Raw genomic sequence first — 7,439 nt, forward strand, 5'->3', positions numbered from 1 at the left:
TATGAGATAATGCCTCTCATAGCAAATGTGTACAGCGCGAGCTGAAAATGCATTTACAGCACTAAAAAACCAAACTTTTATAACAGCTAAACCAAACGTTTCCAATGTAAATTTCCACCTTTATATAGTGTAAAAAGGCATCCTGAAGCCTGGAAAGTCTTTAATTTGATTGTCCAGTATTTCCTTCATGAGATATTGCAACACTTAGAAAAAGTGTACAGCGCCAGCAGACAATGAATTTCCAGCACTAAAAAAACGAAACTTCATTAACAGCTAAACTAAACGTTTCCAATGTAAATTTCCACCTTTATATAGTGTAAAAAGACACCCTGAAGCCTGGGCAGTCATTAATTTGATTGTCCAATATTTCCCTTATGAGATAATGCCTCTCATAGCAAATGTGTACAGCGCGAGCTGAAAATGCATTTACAGCACTAAAAAACCAAACTTTTATAACAGCTAAACCAAACGTTTCCAATGTAAATTTCAACCTTTATATAGTGTAAAAAGACATCCTGAAGCCTGGGCAGTCATTAATTTGATTGTCCAATATTTCCCTTATGAGATAATGCCTCTCATAGCAAATGTGTACAGCGCGAGCTGAAAATGCATTTACAGCACTAAAAACCCAAACTTTTATAACAGCTAAACCAAACGTTTCCAATGTAAATTTCCACCTTTATATAGTGTAGAAAGGCATCCTGAAGCCTGGAAAGTCATTAATTTGATTGTCCAGTATTTCCTTCATGAGATATTGCAACACTTAGAAAAAGTGTACAGCGCCAGCAGACAATGAATTTTCAGCACTAAAAAAACGAAACTTCATTAACAGCTGAACTAAACGTTTCCAATGTAAATGTCCACCTTTATATAGTGTAAAAAGACATCCTGAAGCCTGGGCAGTCATTAATTTGATTGTCCAATATTTCCCTTATGAGATAATGCCTCTCATAGCAAATGTGTACAGCGCGAGCTGAAAATGCATTTACAGCACTAAAAAACCAAACTTTTATAACAGCTAAACCAAACGTTTCAATTGTAAATTTCCACCTTTATATAGTGTAGAAAGGCATCCTGAAGCCTGGAAAGTCATTAATTTGATTGTCCAGTATTTCCTTCATGAGATATTGCAACACTTAGAAAAAGTGTACAGCGCCAGCAGACAATGAATTTTCAGCACTAAATAAACGAAACTTCATTAACAGCTAAAGTAAACGTTTCCAATGTAAATTTCCACCTTTATATAGTGTAAAAAGACATCCTGAAGCCTGGGCAGTCATTAATTTGATTGTCCAATATTTCCCTTATGAGATAATGCCTCTCATAGCAAATGTGTACAGTGCGAGCTGAAAATGCATTTACAGCACTAAAAAAACAAACTTTTATAACAGCTAAACCAAACGTTTCCAATGTAAATTTCCACCTTTATATAGTGTAAAAAGACATCCTGAAGCCTGGGCAGTCATTAATTTGATTGTCCAATATTTCCCTTATGAGATAATGCCTCTCATAGCAAATGTGTACAGCGCGAGCTGAAAATGCATTTACTGCACTAAAAAACCAAACTTTTATAACAGCTAAACCAAACGTTTCCAATGTAAATTTCTACCTTTATATAGTGTAGAAAGGCATCCTGAAGCCTGGAAAGTCATTAATTTGATTGTCCAGTATTTCCTTCATGAGATATTGCAACACTTAGAAAAAGTGTACAGCGCCAGCAGACAATGAATTTCCAGCACTAAAAAAACGAAACTTCATTAACAGCTAAACTAAACGTTTCCAATGTAAATTTCCACCTTTATATAGTGTAAAAAGACATCCTGAAGCCTGGGCAGTCATTAATTTGATTGTCCAATATTTCCCTTATGAGATAATGCCTCTCATAGCAAATGTGTACAGCGCGAGCTGAAAATGCATTTACAGCACTAAAAAACCAAACTTTTATAACAGCTAAACCAAACGTTTCCAATGTAAATTTCAACCTTTATATAGTGTAAAAAGACATCCTGAAGCCTGGGCAGTCATTAATTTGATTGTCCAATATTTCCCTTATGAGATAATGCCTCTCATAGCAAATGTGTACAGCGCGAGCTGAAAATGCATTTACAGCACTAAAAACCCAAACTTTTATAACAGCTAAACCAAACGTTTCCAATGTAAATTTCCACCTTTATATAGTGTAGAAAGGCATCCTGAAGCCTGGAAAGTCATTAATTTGATTGTCCAGTATTTCCTTCATGAGATATTGCAACACTTAGAAAAAGTGTACAGCGCCAGCAGACAATGAATTTTCAGCACTAAAAAAACGAAACTTCATTAACAGCTGAACTAAACGTTTCCAATGTAAATGTCCACCTTTATATAGTGTAAAAAGACATCCTGAAGCCTGGGCAGTCATTAATTTGATTGTCCAATATTTCCCTTATGAGATAATGCCTCTCATAGCAAATGTGTACAGCGCGAGCTGAAAATGCATTTACAGCACTAAAAAACCAAACTTTTATAACAGCTAAACCAAACGTTTCCAATGTAAATTTCCACCTTTATATAGTGTAGAAAGGCATCCTGAAGCCTGGAAAGTCATTAATTTGATTGTCCAGTATTTCCTTCATGAGATATTGCAACACTTAGAAAAAGTGTACAGCGCCAGCAGACAATGAATTTTCAGCACTAAAAAAAACGAAACTTCATTAACAGCTAAACCAAACGTTTCCAATGTAAATTTCCACCTTTATATAGTGTAGAAAGGCATCCTGAAGCCTGGAAAGTCATTAATTTGATTGTCCAGTATTTCCTTCATGAGATATTGCAACACTTAGAAAAAGTGTACAGCGCCAGCAGACAATGAATTTTCAGCACTAAAAAAACGAAACTTCATTAACAGCTAAACCAAACGTTTCCAATGTAAATTTCCACATTTATAGAGTGTAAAAAGGCATCCTGAAGCCTGGGAAGTCATTAATTTGATTGTCCAGTATTTCCCTTATGAGATAATGCCTCACATAGCAAATGTGTACAGTGCGAGCTGAAAATGCATTTTCAGCACTAAAAAACCAAACTTTTATAACAGCTAAACCAAACGTTTCCAATGTAAATTTCCACCTTTATATAGTGTAAAAAGACATCCTGAAGCCTGGGCAGTCATTAATTTGATTGTCCAATATTTCCCTTATGAGATAATGCCTCTCATAGCAAATGTGTACAGCGCGAGCTGAAAATGCATTTACAGCACTAAAAAACCAAACTTTTATAACAGCTAAACCAAACGTTTCAATTGTAAATTTCCACCTTTATATAGTGTAGAAAGGCATCCTGAAGCCTGGAAAGTCATTAATTTGATTGTCCAGTATTTCCTTCATGAGATATTGCAACACTTAGAAAAAGTGTACAGCGCCAGCAGACAATGAATTTTCAGCACTAAAAAAACGAAACTTCATTAACAGCTAAACCAAACGTTTCCAATGTAAATTTCCACATTTATAGAGTGTAAAAAGGCATCCTGAAGCCTGGGCAGTCATTAATTTGATTGTCCAGTATTTCCCTTATGAGATAATGCCTCACATAGCAAATGTGTACAGTGCGAGCTGAAAATGCATTTTCAGCACTAAAAAACCAAACTTTTATAACAGCTAAACCAAACGTTTCCAATGTAAATTTCCACCTTTATATAGTGTAAAAAGACATCCTGAAGCCTGGGCAGTCATTAATTTGATTGTCCAGTATTTCCCTTATGAGATAATGCCTCACATAGCAAATGTGTACAGCGCGAGCTGAAAATGCATTTACAGCACTAAAAAAACAAACTTTTATAACAGCTAAACCAAACGTTTCCAATGTAAATTTCCACATTTATAGAGTGTAAAAATGCATCCTGAAGCCTGGGAAGTCATTAATTTGATTGTCCAGTATTTCCCTTATGAGATAATGCCTCACATAGCAAATGTGTACAGTGCGAGCTGAAAATGCATTTTCAGCACTAAAAAACCAAACTTTTATAACAGCTAAACCAAACGTTTCCAATGTAAATTTCCACCTTTATATAGTGTAAAAAGACATCCTGAAGCCTGGGCAGTCATTAATTTGATTGTCCAATATTTCCCTTATGAGATAATGCCTCTCATAGCAAATGTGTACAGCGCGAGCTGAAAATGCATTTACAGCACTAAAAAACCAAACTTTTATAACAGCTAAACCAAACGTTTCCAATGTAAATTTCCACCTTTATATAGTGTAAAAAGACATCCTGAAGCCTGGGCAGTCATTAATTTGATTGTCCAATATTTCCCTTATGAGATAATGCCTCTCATAGCAAATGTGTACAGCGCGAGCTGAAAATGCATTTACAGCACTAAAAAAACAAACTTTTATAACAGCTAAACCAAACGTTTCCAATGTAAATTTCCACCTTTATATAGTGTAGAAAGGCATCCTGAAGCCTGGAAAGTCATTAATTTGATTGTCCAGTATTTCCTTCATGAGATATTGCAACACTTAGAAAAAGTGTACAGCGCCAGCAGACAATGAATTTTCAGCACTAAAAAAACGAAACTTCATTAACAGCTAAACTAAATGTTTCCAATGTAAATTTCCACCTTTATATAGTGTAAAAAGACATCCTGAAGCCTGGGCAGTCATTAATTTGATTGTCCAATATTTCCCTTATGAGATAATGCCTCTCATAGCAAATGTGTACAGCGCGAGCTGAAAATGCATTTACAGCACTAAAAAACCAAACTTTTATAACAGCTAAACCAAACGTTTCCAATGTAAATTTCCACCTTTATATAGTGTAAAAAGGCATCCTGAAGCCTGGAAAGTCTTTAATTTGATTGTCCAGTATTTCCTTCATGAGATATTGCAACACTTAGAAAAAGTGTACAGCGCCAGCAGACAATGAATTTCCAGCACTAAAAAAACGAAACTTCATTAACAGCTAAACTAAACGTTTCCAATGTAAATTTCCACCTTTATATAGTGTAAAAAGACACCCTGAAGCCTGGGCAGTCATTAATTTGATTGTCCAATATTTCCCTTATGAGATAATGCCTCTCATAGCAAATGTGTACAGCGCGAGCTGAAAATGCATTTACAGCACTAAAAAACCAAACTTTTATAACAGCTAAACCAAACGTTTCCAATGTAAATTTCAACCTTTATATAGTGTAAAAAGACATCCTGAAGCCTGGGCAGTCATTAATTTGATTGTCCAATATTTCCCTTATGAGATAATGCCTCTCATAGCAAATGTGTACAGCGCGAGCTGAAAATGCATTTACAGCACTAAAAACCCAAACTTTTATAACAGCTAAACCAAACGTTTCCAATGTAAATTTCCACCTTTATATAGTGTAGAAAGGCATCCTGAAGCCTGGAAAGTCATTAATTTGATTGTCCAGTATTTCCTTCATGAGATATTGCAACACTTAGAAAAAGTGTACAGCGCCAGCAGACAATGAATTTTCAGCACTAAAAAAACGAAACTTCATTAACAGCTGAACTAAACGTTTCCAATGTAAATGTCCACCTTTATATAGTGTAAAAAGACATCCTGAAGCCTGGGCAGTCATTAATTTGATTGTCCAATATTTCCCTTATGAGATAATGCCTCTCATAGCAAATGTGTACAGCGCGAGCTGAAAATGCATTTACAGCACTAAAAAACCAAACTTTTATAACAGCTAAACCAAACGTTTCAATTGTAAATTTCCACCTTTATATAGTGTAGAAAGGCATCCTGAAGCCTGGAAAGTCATTAATTTGATTGTCCAGTATTTCCTTCATGAGATATTGCAACACTTAGAAAAAGTGTACAGCGCCAGCAGACAATGAATTTTCAGCACTAAATAAACGAAACTTCATTAACAGCTAAAGTAAACGTTTCCAATGTAAATTTCCACCTTTATATAGTGTAAAAAGACATCCTGAAGCCTGGGCAGTCATTAATTTGATTGTCCAATATTTCCCTTATGAGATAATGCCTCTCATAGCAAATGTGTACAGTGCGAGCTGAAAATGCATTTACAGCACTAAAAAAACAAACTTTTATAACAGCTAAACCAAACGTTTCCAATGTAAATTTCCACCTTTATATAGTGTAAAAAGACATCCTGAAGCCTGGGCAGTCATTAATTTGATTGTCCAATATTTCCCTTATGAGATAATGCCTCTCATAGCAAATGTGTACAGCGCGAGCTGAAAATGCATTTACTGCACTAAAAAACCAAACTTTTATAACAGCTAAACCAAACGTTTCCAATGTAAATTTCTACCTTTATATAGTGTAGAAAGGCATCCTGAAGCCTGGAAAGTCATTAATTTGATTGTCCAGTATTTCCTTCATGAGATATTGCAACACTTAGAAAAAGTGTACAGCGCCAGCAGACAATGAATTTCCAGCACTAAAAAAACGAAACTTCATTAACAGCTAAACTAAACGTTTCCAATGTAAATTTCCACCTTTATATAGTGTAAAAAGACATCCTGAAGCCTGGGCAGTCATTAATTTGATTGTCCAATATTTCCCTTATGAGATAATGCCTCTCATAGCAAATGTGTACAGCGCGAGCTGAAAATGCATTTACAGCACTAAAAAACCAAACTTTTATAACAGCTAAACCAAACGTTTCCAATGTAAATTTCAACCTTTATATAGTGTAAAAAGACATCCTGAAGCCTGGGCAGTCATTAATTTGATTGTCCAATATTTCCCTTATGAGATAATGCCTCTCATAGCAAATGTGTACAGCGCGAGCTGAAAATGCATTTACAGCACTAAAAACCCAAACTTTTATAACAGCTAAACCAAACGTTTCCAATGTAAATTTCCACCTTTATATAGTGTAGAAAGGCATCCTGAAGCCTGGAAAGTCATTAATTTGATTGTCCAGTATTTCCTTCATGAGATATTGCAACACTTAGAAAAAGTGTACAGCGCCAGCAGACAATGAATTTTCAGCACTAAAAAAACGAAACTTCATTAACAGCTGAACTAAACGTTTCCAATGTAAATGTCCACCTTTATATAGTGTAAAAAGACATCCTGAAGCCTGGGCAGTCATTAATTTGATTGTCCAATATTTCCCTTATGAGATAATGCCTCTCATAGCAAATGTGTACAGCGCGAGCTGAAAATGCATTTACAGCACTAAAAAACCAAACTTTTATAACAGCTAAACCAAACGTTTCAATTGTAAATTTCCACCTTTATATAGTGTAGAAAGGCATCCTGAAGCCTGGAAAGTCATTAATTTGATTGTCCAGTATTTCCTTCATGAGATATTGCAACACTTAGAAAAAGTGTACAGCGCCAGCAGACAATGAATTTTCAGCACTAAAAAAACGAAACTTCATTAACAGCTAAACCAAACGTTTCCAATGTAAATTTCCACATTTATAGAGTGTAAAAAGGCATCCTGAAGCCTGGGAAGTCATTAATTTGA

This window comes from Idiotropiscis lumnitzeri, unplaced genomic scaffold, assembly GCF_059441095.1.
Source record: "Idiotropiscis lumnitzeri isolate Australia: NSW breed Sydney's pygmy pipehorse unplaced genomic scaffold, RoL_Ilum_1.0 HiC_scaffold_84, whole genome shotgun sequence".
NCBI classification, from domain to species: Eukaryota; Metazoa; Chordata; class Actinopteri; order Syngnathiformes; family Syngnathidae; genus Idiotropiscis; species Idiotropiscis lumnitzeri.